Raw genomic sequence first — 15,799 nt, 5'->3', positions numbered from 1 at the left:
CTGATGTGGCCTAGTACACCTGCAGCTCAACCTTTGAACAAGCGCTATGGATTTGTAAAACTTTTAAGCACTCATTGATGAAAGACAGGCAGAAGGCTCAGGAGGGGAAACGGCCAAGAGGTCAGGCTACCATGATACCTGGGTCGCTGGTGTTCATCTCTTTGGATGGTGTGACAGGTACTGCTGGCTGCCCACTGGCCCAGCTTCAGAAGCATGGGGGGCGGCACAGGAAGAAACCGACTTGCACCACACCAGACTAGCTGCCTAGACACCTTCGGGAAGCTGAAGGAGCTCTGATTGTAAGCCTGTTGTCAAGAACAAAAGCTATTTCCCTCTCAGAGATCAGCCGTTTGGATCAAAGGGGCAGGGTGACAAGCTGCCCTGCTGCTGTCTCTCACCTGTCTCTCAAACATGCTGGCTCTAGCCACACTCTGCTCAGCACAGAGTGCGGCACAGACTCAGCAATCCCTGTCCTGCTGTGAGGCTGATGCAGAGGAAGTGGCACATTTAAACTCTCTGAATTGTTCTGGAGGCTTTTGGGGGTGCTTATTGTAATAGACAAGGGCTTGAGGGAAGCTACCTTGCAATCTGAGTGACAGGCAGCTGAAGCAAAACAGGCTCAAAGGCAGTTTGGGAAAGATAAGTTGGGTAGAGAGAAGCCTGGCTTCCCCATAGCCACAATAAAGCATTTGATGTGTCCCTTCTCTGCACTTGATCACGTTCCTGCTGCCTCTGTGATTCATATTATGCAACTGATTGACTTTGCAAGATACAAGAACAAAGCGTCTTCTTGCTCTGCTCCCTGGTGCGCATTAACAGTACTAGATTGGAAGGCTGAAGCAAAAATCAAAACAAGCCCTCAAGCCTGGTTTCTCTGCTAATCACTGGTACTCACATCCTTGTTATGCTGAGGGACTCTGTGCTACAGTAACCTAAAGGCACCATCCTGGTCATGCTTTCACCTGCCTGCAGAGCTTTTCTGATGCAGCTTCCCAGTGAGGACTGTGATGCCTTCTGTATTGAGCAAAAATTGTGTTCCAATAGGATTTTTTAATTTGAGGGTTAATGAGCAGCTCTTGAAGCAGCCTCCGATCAATGAGAAGTGAAGGAAGTAAGCCAAGAGGTATAGGGATGAGCTCTCTTGCCAGCTGCACCCCAATCACAAAAAGTAAAAGAAAAATTATGGAGAAAGGACTGGGACTAAGGGCATCACCTGCTCAAGCAGTGCCACAACCCAGCATGCCTCAAGTATTTCTCATGAAAGCTCAGACTGCTCCCACTCGAGAACTCGCTGCCCTAGGATCAGCATATTCAAGGTTAGCATCTGCAGCCTGGTGCCTGAAGATGCTAAACTTCAGATGCTAAACTTTGACATCGCCAGGGCTGGCCTGTCAAAAGGACTTCACACCATGATGCTCATACTAAGAGGGAACGGGCACTGTTGACAGATGACAACCACATCATGTACTCTCACAGCCAAGGTACATCAGCATGATAGTGCTGAGCTTAACAAAGCTACCGCACTATGTGAAATCTAGTGTTAATAGGAGAGATTTTTGTTTCTGTTTTTCTCTATTTTCTGGCACCCAGCTGTGGATTACCTTTGCTTATGGCTCCTGGACAACAGAGGCTGAATCCTGCTGTGCTGTTTTATTGCTTTTAAAAATCTCTAATATATACACATTTGTTCCAAAATCCATCAGTCCATTATGGGAGGCAGATTGGACCCTGCCAATGGCAGAGACCAAAGTGTGCTCAAATTTTAAAGAAATTAGCCTCTGTTCTGTACGAGCCACACAAGGCAATGTGCTGCAGAGGCCGGAAGGGGAAGGAGGATACCTCTAAGAGTGGAAGGATTATAAATTTTTTTCCTCTTCAGTTTCCTGCGTTGCCTGATGTTGCTCATGAGAGAGCAAGGGGAAGATATGCTACACCCAGCCTGAGGTCAACAGAGCCTTACAGCAAATCTTTCAAGCTAATAGTACCTGCTTGGTATCATAACAAAACAGTAACAGACCCTGAACCCCAAACTGACCCATGGTATATGATCAGGTGTTATATAGGGACATGCAAGGAATTTCTAGCCAAGAGTTCATCCATTTTTTATTCATCCCCGTTCTTTGTTCTGCAGCTGCTAATGTATTTTCAGGAAACCTATTTTGGTACTGGTGCAGAAACATGACTACCTTAACCAACCTCTGCAGATGAACTAGCTGGCCCAGTTACCCACAGCTTACAATTCAGTGAAGAAAATACTTTGTGTAGCTGAAAGTACATCAGATCAGACCTCTGAGGGGCTTCAGTAGAGACACCATTCCTCTTCTTAATCAGTCCAGAATCTCTAAATACTCAGCCATGGAAGAGCAGTACTGAACATAGCATGTAAGGGCTCAGAAGCAGCGTAAGTACAAGACTTGGTAATGAGAAAAAGCATGGAGAATTATAATGTGAGCCATCCTACACAGAAAATAAAGAGAGGGAGAGCAGAGTGTACTACACCCACACAGTCTGCTGAAGGTCAGTGCAATACATGAGATACAGCAGCTTTCAATCAACTACACAGGTAAGCAGATAAAAGTTTTTCCCAGGAGGCAGAAGGCACCAGCCTGGGACTGCTGGGCACTGAGAAACAAGACTAGGACTATTCAATCCAAAAGCACAAGGCAGCAGGTAGCTGTGGCCTTCTGACAGTTGGGGAGAAAACCTGGGGCAGCTGGGATACAGCAGCACAATGAAAGGTTTGCAAGACCAACAAGAAAGATGACAGACTGCAGGGGAGGGGGAACGGAGACCAAAGAACAAATAACCTGGAAGTACAGACAGGAGAACAGGAAAAGCTGGGACAGCCTACTGTTGCTGGAGGAATGGAAGGGAAAGGTTGCTGACAGCAGGGCAAGATGTAGAAGGTGCAGAAAGCCAGGTATGCCAGCTTGAAGCTGTACACAGTGGCCTTCTTGCTACCACCAGCATGGGCTAAACTTTTCAGTTTTGAGAATGGTCTGCTTCTCCTTGTCTGGACATGTTTGTTTTCCTCCTGGCCTGTCAGGGAAAGCAGTGGTATGTGAATTGCTGCAACCTCAATGTCATTTTCCAGGCAGGATGCGAGGTCTTCTGCTGATGACTTGTTTGTGCTGTGACCTTACCAGAGCACAGGCCTTTTGGTCATGCCATAAACATATTCTTCAGTTTTACAGCCAGGAATGGCATCCTAGAAACCCAGTTCTGGTCATTATTTTAACCCTGATTCTATTGTTTTTCCTCCCATTGTTTACAGACACATTTCAATTCAGACTTCACTTCAACCTTAATATTTTTGTTATAAATGTCTTACACATGAATACATGGGATAATCAGTATGCTCTGCCTCATTCAGACATTCAGTAAGAGGTTGGAAGATGGGTATTGCTCTTCAAGAAGGCTGTATACCAAATGGAGAGAGTCCAGATCACAGACCTATAAGGCCAGATGGAAGAATGAGAGTTTGTTGAATCTAGAAGCGAGTAGACCAAAGGGACTCAGGGTAACGATACTTGAAGTACCTAAATGTCATATCCATAAAAGGCTGCAGTTACAGAGAAGATGATGATAAACTGTTCAGTGTGCCCATGCTGATTAAGGACAAGAAATGTTTGTCCTGAATTACAGCAAGTAAAGATTAGATTAGACAAGCAGACAAGATTTTTTCCAGCTGTAAGATCATGAAGTATTAGACTGTATCACCTGGTGAAGGGCTTAAAACACCACTTAGAAAAGCTCCTACTACAAATGTAGTTTATTTGCCTCTTCAGAGAGGCTCTAAATGGCCTTTCTGCATTTCCTCAGTAAGAGCTTATTGAGGAGCTGATAAAACAGGTCCTAACAATCCCACCTAGGTGTCTCAGAGACAAACGCGAAACTGCTGCTCAACAGCAAGGAACCACTGGTTCTATACAACCTGACTTCAACACTTCAAGTGCAGTTGCCTTTCACAGTCCAGACTTACCCATTTTTACCAAGATTTGCTTCCCCTTGACCACTGCAGTAAAGCCAAGCCAGTCTGCATCATCAAACTCATAAACTTTTTGGTTCTCTCTCTTTTGTTTTTGTAGCCAAATGGATTTCCACCTATTCTGCAACCCTAGGGAAAAGGAAGTTGATTTTCTGGCTGCAGAAAGCAGCTCACAGTGACCAGTCCCAAGAGAAAAGATGATATCAGTGTTTCCGAGTTTCCAGTTAATTGTGTTTACTGAAGAATACATAACATTAGAGTGCCTTGAGCCTTGGCCAAGTTTGTAAAAGTAAATAAAGACAATTCCAGTCTAATGTTAGAAAGCTGACCCTTGGGTTATTTCTGATCTCACTTCTTCCAGCAGCTAAAACAAACCCTGATGCGTAGGATGCGAAATAGGGAGCATTAGACTCATACCTCAATATTTCAACAAATAAACATGTTCAATTGCTATAGCTAGAAGCCATTTCTCCTGCAGAAAACAGGCCACAAGAAAGAAGATTGGCTTCTTCCTCCTAGGGCTTCTCTAGTGACCCCTCTGCAGCTCATCAGACTTCCAGTCACCCACCTTCTCAGGAGGACCCACTTCAAAACCTGCTTGTGTTAGGAAGCAGTAGGGTTGGAGATGCTCTGTTAAGGGGGACAAACCTGAAGCTGAGGATGACCCCAGCACAGGCTATGTCCTCACTGAGAGGCACCATCCCACAGCACCCAAGCAGGGCAGGGCAGGCTGCACAGGGACCAACAGATGATCCATCCACAGCCCTAGGATCAAGCAGGGCAGGGGACATGTAGGCAGCCTTGTGAGTAGCAGCAGGGAATAAGGTTGGGGATAGACCTACCTACAACACAGCTCAGGAGAGAGCTAAAGCCGCAGGCCTGAGTTTAAATAGAGTTCCTGGTCCATGAGCAGGGGTGTGGGACCAGGTGAGTATGGTCAGGGTAGCTAAGGCCTATTAGGGCCTTTGGAGCTCTGACACCATGTCTGCACTCTGAGCCTGCTCCTCAGATGGGTAGAGTCATTTTTGACCTCCCCAGGAACACCACATCCCAGAGACAAAGGCAACCATCGAGTGCTGCTCAGTTCTTCTCTGACCCTTTCCAGCCTCATCCCTCTACCGCCTTGCTTTCTGCCTGGGCACGTGGTGTTCAGCTGGGGTCCTGCTGATTCCTCCTGTGCTTTATGAGCCCATCTTGCAAATTGCTCACAGCAATCTTAACACAGCCATTTCTGCCCAGTAGAGTCCCATTAGGCAGCAACTCTCTCGTCAGTCTCTAATGATTCAAACCACAAAGCCATTTGTCATGCTATCTTCTTTCCCAGTGAGTGAAAGTCAATTAGTGTTTTCAAATTTGCTCTGAAGCAGCCGTGGCTCCCTCTTGGTGCTTTATGCTACCAGGAAACCATCTACAATAATTACTTGTTTGGATGTCTAGTGCCATGTTACAGTTCATTTCAAGCTATCTAAACTTTCCGTGTAACAAACATCTTAAGCAGAAGGCATGTTTTGCTGCCAGAAATTCCAAGATTAATTAGGTCTTGAACCTGTCAAATGACCATTTAAAAATATGATTTCTTTATGCTCAATAAAGGAATGATGACTTCTGCTAAGAGACTTTATTTCCTGCCTTAAACACCAAAATTTTCAGCAATCTTTCTAATTTTCTTAATCCTGTCTCAGTAGAGAAATAAACTCTTGAAAAACAAGTGTTCTAACAGGTCTGCGGGATGAGACCTGGTGATCTCACAGTTGAAGCATGTGCAATGACCACAGGTGGTCCCGTGGCCACCAGTGAGTTCTGGTGGCCTGCTGTCCCCGGGGCCCCCGGCCAGCACCATGTGCTGTCACACAGCGCTGGGCCAGGCTCCCTGTGAAGTGACTGGCTGCAGTCATGCCCAGAGCCAGGTTTGCAAGAGACTTAAGCAGATCAGCTCCAAACACAAGCTGCTGAGAATCAAGGTGGATTTCTTTTCCATTTGTCAGTGTTGGGATGTAATAAAGTATTAAAACCTGACTAATGTAAATATTCATTCCTGCGCAGTTTGTATGCTATCAGCTGCCTCAAAGACCACACAGAATAATTCCCAGTCCATGGCTCATCCACAGGCAGAGATGTGGGCTGGCCTTTGACTTCCATGGCATCTTCTTTGGTACCTCATGGGGTAAGCTGCAATCAATGCCAGGCCCCTAGCACTCCAGTGAGCATCCACATCTCCTACTGTGTAGGGTTTGCCTTGGGGAGCAACATAGGGGCACAGGTAAAAGCCTGAGTCAGTTTTGGGGAGAACAGCTGCTGTTTAGATGCAACTCAACATGAACGCAGTGAAGTGTTTGTGAGGGTTTTGCTCATCTCTGATTCAGCCTAGGAAGCAGCCATCAAAAGTCACCCAGCCTGGCTTCAGGCCCAGCTCACACCATTAGAAAAGTATTAGTTGAACTTAACAGGAAAATCAACATTAAGCAGATAGAAGCTGGTGCAGTTGTTAACGACAATGCAGTGTTTTTCCTTGGCAGAAGCCCAGGCTAATGGAGGGCTTCCAGCATCCAGAGCTGCCTCCAAATGAAGGCTTAATTGCCCTCTGAAGTCACTCATATAATTACAAACACTTGTAATAAAGCATGAAAAATACAAGAGCCCAGGACTGTGACATGAAGAAATAATCTCATCTATCTCAGAAAATAAATCAAAGCTGCTTTATTCTCTTTGTTCTACTGAACCTTCTTCCCAGCTCCTCTCTGACCTGCAGACTCCATTCAGATGCTAGTTTCCAGGGCAGTGCTAAGACAAAGGGGAAAACTAGCCCCTAACAGAGGGCAAAACTGCCTTTCCCTGGCTGCCGGTGCGACCTCTCCAGCCCCCCCCCCCCGCCGCCGTGTAGGTTAGACTCTGGTTGGACTCTAGAATGGGCTTCGACTGCCCACTGCTGGTGTGCACAGCACAGCCCTGCCAGCAGCAAAGCATCCGCTACGGCGAATGCTTTGTGTTTTGATTCTGCTTTAGCCGTAGCTAAATGACCCTGCGTGACTTCTGCTCAACAGCTGCTCCCTGGACCCCGCGTCTCTCGCGATTACTCACACGCAGTAGCAGCAGCAAACTGGTGAGGCATCCAAGGTACAACTCACCCAGTTACTATGATGGATTGAGCCAAAAATCAGCAACGGTGTCTGTGCTGTTCATTGCCCTACAGTTTTCTGGTTCAATGGGACAATTTGCTGGCGTGTTCATGTTGTGGGACACTCTTGAGCTCCTTAGTGAGTTCAGAATCACAGGGTAACTGAGGCTGGAAGGGAGTCAGGGCCCATCTGCTCCAATACACAACGCAAAGCAAGGACAGCTTTGACATCTTGTATTCTTTTTATGGACCAGGTAGCATGGGGTCCCACCAGAAGGAAATCTCAACCAGGCATGTCAGGGAGGGCCTGGAACTAGTCTGACTTGGACCGAGAAGGCTTCTGTCTGGCACACACTAACAAAACAGCTGTCCCAGCACCACACCCAGCCTTGTCCAACTAGCTGTGCCATCACTCCTGCGAATTAGCCTACCCAGAGCTTTGCAAGGCCACAGCAATACTGCACATTCTTTCAATGTCAGTCCAGATGACACTGGACTGCTTCACCTTGCACTTTTTCACAATGTTGATCAGTAAGGCCAGGGGCAGGAGCTGTGTGCATCCATCACCCACACCTCTATTCCCAAAGCTCCCAGCTGCTAATGCAGGAAGTGAAAAATTTCAGGAGAAAAATTCCAATGTCTCCTAAGGAAGCAGAAGGCATGGCACAGGGATTACCACCACTGCCTGAAGGACAACAAGGAGCTAACAGTCAGCTGGGTGCCTGTTGCAGGGCAGATAGACATGCCTGAGCATTGCTGTCGTTCACGCTGGTTTTCAGCATACACTTGTGATTTGAAGGCTCACTGCTCTACACACACCTTGGCTTTCTCTCTTGGACAATGCATCCCTCCATCTGGGGAGCTCTGGTGCTCATTTGTACGCCCACATCTGCCCGCACAGAGTTCATACAAAGCCACTAAGTCACTCCTACTGGGGACAGGAGATAAGAATTTTCCATCCTCTTCAAGAAACTAACTTTGGCCGGACTTACTCCGGCCTCCTGTTATCGCTGTAGCATTCAGCTGCAATTAAACACTGAGCTGAACATCCGTCACTGCACAACTGTTTTTTTTCATGTGACTAACATCATTTGCCAGCAGCTTCTGTCCAAACGTTCGAGCCCTGCTTAGACCAGACTGTGTCACGCAATACCATAGGATAGTCTCACTTCTAGCAATTGTGATCTTAGGGTGCACCAACTGGTCTGCTGAAACAGGCAGCATTCAAACAAAGGGAGAGCATCCTTTCCCATTCAAGAAGATGGTGATGAACAAACTGTAGCTTCCCTGGCACAGCCTGGACAGACAGCCCCAAAGCCATGAGTTTTTCTGTGCTTGTACTGAGTTTTGTATCATTTTACAGCTGAAATATGAACAACTGAACAAAGCATGCATAGCTAGAGCAAAACCTAACATGAGCTAGCTGCCCTCAAGTGATGACAAGCAGAATGTGCAGATAAAGAAGACACCTGAAAAGAAGCACGTTTTGCAGGAGCCTGTGTGAGACTTCAAAGAGGCTCTCTGTGCACAAGAGGCTTTCCCTTATGTATCACGGGCTCAAGGCTGGGGTTTTACTTTGAAGTGTCTGCTTTGGCTCTGCCCCAAGGGCTTGCTGGGGTTCCCTGTTTCCAGCTCTGCTCAGATAACCATCACAGTCATTCCAGCTAAATGAATACAGCACAGCAAGCGCAGAGACAAAGCAGTCACAAATGGCTCTTCAGAAGCCAGAAAAGGTCCCCAGCTCACAGTCCACCTGTTCGTTGTGGGGCTTGTTTTGCAACTGAGATTATGCAGGCTCCTGCGTGTACTCGGTTACTCAGATAATGACTGCAGGCGCAAACATCAAGAGAGCAGTTGTGTCTTTTGCCACGTCTGCACAGCCCTGCCACGAAAGTACCAGAAAAAAACAACCAACCAACCAACCAACCAGGGTGTGTGCCCTCAACACAAACAGGGATTTCTTATTGATGGGGCTGTCACTGGAAGAGAGTGACCAGGAAACCACTGCATGATGGCCCAGCTTTAAATATCCATCAGAGTGACAGTGTGCAGGTTGGGCAGGTGGTAAGAGCATCCTGGTCATTCTCAGCAGGGACAGAGTCAAGGGGGGCAAGTCTTTTGGCCCCCGGGCAGCTGACAGGTAAGTTCACATGGTGGCATGCATCTGAGATGATTCCATGTGAACCAGATAGCAAAAGTGAAGGTACACGAGAGGCCTGGCTCACATACAAGCTCCCCCGTAGCTCACAAGGTAGATCACCAGGGAACATGGGCTGTAAGCTCAAAGCTGAAGTCAGGCAAGAGTCTGTGCACTCACATAGGCCACTGAACTGTCCCACCAGGCGGCTCAGCAGGGCTCTGCTAGTGGAGTATCATGAACATACGGGCTGTACTCGCCTTGGCCATACAGAGACTTGACTGTATTCAACCCCCACTAGCTCATCCTTCTGCTAGCTGCAGGTCTAGCTCTGCTCACAGATCCAGCTCTAAATCTTGGGAAAACCTGATCAGGGCAGCCTACATCACCTCCAGAAAAGAAATACAGTGTTACAAGGAAAAGGATTTAACCCAACAGCGTAAGCAGGATGAGCAGTCAGGAAGCCCAGGTCACCCGCCCATGGCCACAGCTAGCCAAACCCAGGGCAACTGTTTAAGCAGCAACACCTGATGGATCAGGGCTTCCACCACCCATTCGCTGTGGAAAACCCCGTGGACAGAACAGTGCACATCCAATGCATAACCCTGGTGCGATCCGTGGCATCGCCACCCCCGAGGCAGCGCCTCCGCAGCCCGCACCCCGCCGCTGCCCCCTCTGCCCGCTCATGAAGCCGAGAGCGGGCGAGCCTGCCGGGTGTCCGGTCACACCGACCCACGGCTGCCACCGGCCCCCCCACCCGGGGCTGGACCGGCAGCGGGGCGGAGCCGCCCGGCCGCCGTGCTGTGTCCTGGGCACGGAGCAGATAACTTGACACCGAAGACCCTGCTGGGCAAAATCCTCGCGAAAGATAAGAGTGCTTTACCGGTTCGTTTTTGTGGCCCTCAGAAAATGCACTGCTCTGAACAGTCTGACAGCAAACCGAACCGAACGAGGCCCCCTCAGCTAGGCCGTGCCAGACAAACCCCAGCGTCAGGTGGGAGGAAGGAAGAAGCCAGCAGCAGAGGGATGCGAACAGGTCCCACAACTCTTCTGGATTTGACTGGAGAAACACCCGCGACACTCATTTCCGAGCGGGGCCGTTCGTGTCCCGTTTTCTGAAGGAGAAGAGAAAGGACATGTTCCAACAGAGGGAGCACTGGGACAGCTGTGGCCACTGCACAGCCAACCTGGGTTGCTTTATCTTGGTGCTGTCCATACGGCTGTTCTCACCTTGCATCCTCTGGGGAAGAAATATCAACACTGTCAGGACTGGGGTGTAATTTGGTCATCAGAAAGCAAACATTTTAAACTTGGAGACCATTCTGGGCAACCCCCCCAACATAACAGAACAACCCCCCTCTTTCTTACCCTCAGTGACAGTCTCTAAAGTTAGAATTTGGAAGGCACTTGTGAATCAAGCGCAGCAGTCTGCAGACCTTCCCTAGGTAGGGACTTGTGATCACTGCAAATTGGAATGGAAATTATTTCATACGTGCCACAAGGACATGTTTCAGACCAACATTTTTTACCCTCAATCTAGGCTATTTGGCAACAGATGCAAAATTTGTATTAGATTCAGTGACCATAGCAGTATCAAAATTATGTTTATCAAATTGACCGTGTAACCTGATAAACAATCACCTGTCTTTACTCAACAGAGAGAGCAGAATAGCTTGCTTCCTGGTGTGCGTAGCAGAAGTGCAAATCTCACATTTCCTCCGTGTTGAGGAAATGTTTTTGGCAATCTTTACAAAACTTAATTTTGTGATTCCAGTTATTCCATCAGAAACAAAAAAGTGTGGGTGAGAAAGACAGGACCAGCATATTGGACCTGATGAGAATCTGGTTTAGATGCTGGTGTGAAAACCAGAGATTGCCAAGGTCAAGATCTGCAAAAGCTGAGGACTGTGTCAAATCAAAACTGTAATAATGAAGCACGCTGTGACTCGGGCTAAAAGCCGGAAAAAATTGAGAAATGGATAGTGCCCAAATGGCAAGCTCTTTTGTCAAAAACATGATGGCAGGGGTGACAGCGAGGAATCCATAAAATCCATACTGTTGCCTGGAGTCCAGAATGAAGAGTGAGTTTAATACTTTCTTAAGTTGCTGCTCACGTTTGCTGTGTCCCGGCGTGTTTCAGATCTTAGCCAGATCACACAGTCTCCAATCCAGCACAGCACATTCATCAGGTGAGATTTCTTGCATGACTGAAAGTAAGCATATGTATAAATACCTTACTAGAGTGGAGCTTTATCTCTGCTATGCCTCAAGCTTTTCTGAAGGCTAAGATTCACAGCAGCATATTACTGTGTTAGGTAACTGGGAAGCTTTCCTTGAGGGATCTTCCCCAAAATCTGGGGAAGACAGTGTTGCCCTGATGCTTGATAACTGAAGACTTGTTGGAAATTCTGGTATTACCTAAGAAGATGAGACTATGCCCAGCTCTTGAACACTGACAATGAGTGTCCCTGCCTTGAAGCCACCTTCCTCACAAGAGAAGATTTGTAACAGGCTGGGAGGAGCAAAAGAAAACTACTGCAAAACTTTCATCACCTAGGAATTAAAACTGTCCCAACTTATACTTTAGAGTACAGCTTTTCTTGAGCCTCAAAAAAGAGTTGAACCTTCCTGGAAAATTTCTCAGTCATTCTGAAGATTTTGTACTCATTCAGATTTGACCTGGCTTTATTATTAAGTTAGATCTCATTTTATTGGTGAACCTCTTTGGTAATTACTGAAGAGAAAAATCAAAGTAGGAGCTTTAAAATCTTCAGATGCTGTCTTCTTTTAACGGACTTTGAAGATGTGTTTATATATTCTTATGCATATCTATTTATATATTTAGTGAGGACTGAGGCTAATTTTTCAGGTTTTGGTACCAAGATTTTTACTGCTCTGATGAGCAATCCACCTTTCTGCTTTGTAAACCCTAGAACTATTTGTGTCAGCTAAATCACAACATTAGAACAATTCACTATCAGGAAGAATAAAGTATAGTATATAAGCTGAAGAAAGTATTGCAATAATCTTAGCTGTGCTTTAAGTAGGCAGAAATAGGTGTGTTCGTATCAGTGCAACTGAGGGAACACATGATGCAGTGCTGCAGCCATCAAAGGTGCCTTAGAGTAGAACCTAAGCTTTTAAAGCCTGCCTTATCTAATCCTAACTACCTGGATGTGACCTTCAATACCCGTTTTGAGTGCTCCCCCGGCACTGCGGTAGCCTTTTTCCCTGCAGAGCTGCCTTTAAATATGAAACACACCTTATGGCTTCTGCATTATGAAGGTTTGACAGTGCCTGCCCTTGTAATTCAACCTGTGCTGTAGCATCCCTGTGATATTCCTGAATCATTGACTGGAAAAACAGAGTGAGGACATGCTTGACACCCAACATGAGGGCTCTGCTTGAACTATGCAATAGTTTGGTGATGGCAAACTCAGTTCTGATGTAAAACAGATTTTATCACCTTGTCTGCTGTAGGGAGTTTGATTTTCTGACTCATATTTAGTGGGCCAGGAGTCACAGCCCTCTTGCATCATTAAGCAATAGTCTTTCTATTCTGTCTCTCACACCTTTCACAGAAGGCCCATAGAGTGCTCAGCCAAATACTTGCTGTTGCTTGCACTGTTAGAATGGATTGATAAAATCTTTCTCTTTGAAAAATAAGCAGGGTGTCATGTGAGGAATCCTTCTGCGTTTCTGTAAGACAGAAATAAATCCAGTAGTGCGCAACTCCACTAGGATATTTTGGTAAGGATTTAGAGTACATTCCTGCCTTCAGCATTTCCTGTGAATACCACACTGAAAAAACACATTTTAAAGTGTGTGTGAGTGTCTTCCGGAAGCTGGTCATTAAAATGCAATTGTCTAATGAGCACCCATGTCATTGCTGTACATTTATGGAGAGCTGGTTGTAAACACTAAGTGGCTCAACTAAGAAATCAGCTTCCTGTAGATTAATTGTGACAGTGATGTATGTAATATGTAAATAGAACTAATCAGAGATGCCAGCCCTATTCCCTTGGGACAGGCAGGAAATGAGTACAGCTGAGAACACTGCAGACTCACTTTCCTATTTTGACCTTTCAAAGACAAAATAAATGAATTTAGTTTAGCACAGATGTAAACATTTTCCACAGCAGAAGTTCTGCTGGAACTACAAAGACTCCTAAGCCTGCAGCAAGCTTAAGTTTTCATCACAGGTGCCTTAACAAAACTGTTTTGAGATTGCTGGCTGACAGGACCTACAGACCCTGAGTGAGAAGTGTTATATTCTTCTTGTCAGTGACCCATATCTGAAGCAATGCAATTTTGTTTCCTTCCTTTTAAACAGAAACAACAGAAGAGGCTTTTATATTGAGAACTATGTTTAGGCATTACAATAGTTCTCTTCCACTAACTCTGAAGTATGCCACATGCCAAGTTCCTCTACTAGGATGAATCATTTAAATGCGCCACTGAATTAGACTGCAAGCTCCTCTGCTTACAATAAAACTTTTCCCTTTGGTAGTCCTTCATGAAGCAAAAATGTTTTTTTGTCTGAAGATAGACAAAACAAACATATGTTGGATTATATTGTTAAATTGTAGGTCCAATTGTGGCTCCCAATAAGGAATAAACAACATAAATATTGAGGAAGTGATAAATTGTTAGGAAGTCACTGAAGAATTGTAACAATTAAATTAATGAAAAACATGTAATTTTAATTTTCAACACTTCAAGTCCTTTACAGGAAAAAGAAAGAGAAATGTGGAAATGCAGCTTTTCAGCCCATGCCCTTCAGCAAAGTTTCTTTCCATGCTTATTCTTCACAGCACAGTAGAGATTGTGTTGCTCTTTTTCATTCCTGCAAAGGTCAATATTGGTTCCTTTCAGCAGAAACTCAACCAAACATAACCCCGCTAAAGTCATATTGGTAAAACTGGATTTGAATAAGAACAGTGGTGGAACTTGGTTGTGGAGGAGCCCAGGCAGTGCTAGAACATGAGCATGGACATGACACTTACATGGCAAGTAACAAAAATAGCTTGGAGAGAGTTGTTGCTGGATTACCAACAAAGAATTTCTCATTGTGCTTTGGTTCTTCGTGCTGAGCTGAACCCCTCAGTAAGGGCTTCACATCAGTTGAACTGAAAGTCTGAATCTTTCAGTGCTAAACTTTAAAAAAGAAATTACATACTCAGTGTGTAATACAACTTCCTTATTACTAATGGGATCAGTCAGTATTTCTTTCACAGATGGCAGCTGTTGGGTCTACACAAGTCAAGAATGACTTGATCGTCAGCTTTATGGGACTTTATGAAACACTACAGAAGCCAGACACTTTTCACTTTTCACAACAGGCCTAAAGACATCAAGACATCATCTCAAGGGACTTCATGATCTATCTCTCCTGCACTTCATCGTCAATTCAATTTTGCTTCTTTGTTGCATGAAGATTGTTTTGACAACTCATTTTCTATTCATCTATGAAAGCTCTAGAAGAAATATATTTATTCTTGTCTACAAGTAAAAAATCATTAAGTCAGTATTGCTCTTGCTTTGCAGAGATGATCTTGATTCGAGGGCTTAAAAATCTCCCAAAAGATTTGTGAATACATTTCAGTGGTTAGAGAAGTGGCTGGGAATCAGAACATTTAATTCTCATCCCAAATTTCTTTAGAACTTCCTAGGTCTCTTGTCATGTCATCAGCATAATATTTTGGGTCTGCTTTTTCTAGCTTAAAATAACTTACGCATATTTCTATATCGTCATCTTGCAGTGTGCAAAATGGCCCAGAAGCATTTACAGGGTCATTAATGCTGTTGCTATAACTACTGTAGCCTGCAGTGCAAACCAGAAACACTTACTAGCACGAGGACCATTGCTGACAAAACGCAGACTGACTGTGATGCAATTTGGCTACTTCAGGGCTTGAATTGAATATTCGCTTTCTATTAATGGGGCAGGGGAAGTAGAAAATAGAAAGAAAAAAGAGAGATTGTAATTATTCAGATTTCTGAATGAATTCTCAGGAGATGCACAGCACACTGCTGCATTTGGGACTGATGCTATTATCACAATATAGTACAGTAATATGTTGAGCATCTAAGACGTAACACCCATTGCTTTAGAATCATTTAAGAGTGGATTGGACAAGCCATTCACGCATATGCTGAGGAGAGGCCATCATTGGTGGGTGCTGAAAGAAATAACAGGTCATTTCCATCTATAAGTTACATAGTGCAGTGGCAAGGCCACAATAACTCACTTCTGAGTGATCTATGCTCCAAATCTTTCTTAAATCAGATTATACGAAATACTGAGGCTACAATTAACAACATGCTTCAGAAACTGAAGTCACCAGATAATAAAATTATGGTAGATGTAAACAGACAGTATTATATACATATAATAGGAGGAAAAAAAGCTCATGTGAATGCCACTGTTGCAGAACAACAAAATAAAATCATTCATTCTATATTTACTTACTTATTGGTAAAAGGCAGAATATATTGTTATAGACAGCTGTGGTTAAAGCCAGTTTAAAAGAAGCAGGATGTGATATATGTCTACTCG

This window comes from Lathamus discolor, chromosome 3, assembly GCF_037157495.1.
Source record: "Lathamus discolor isolate bLatDis1 chromosome 3, bLatDis1.hap1, whole genome shotgun sequence".
Lineage (NCBI taxonomy): Eukaryota > Metazoa > Chordata > Aves > Psittaciformes > Psittacidae > Lathamus > Lathamus discolor.
The sequence above is the reverse complement of the archived record's forward strand: the minus strand, read 5'-3'. Positions refer to the sequence as shown.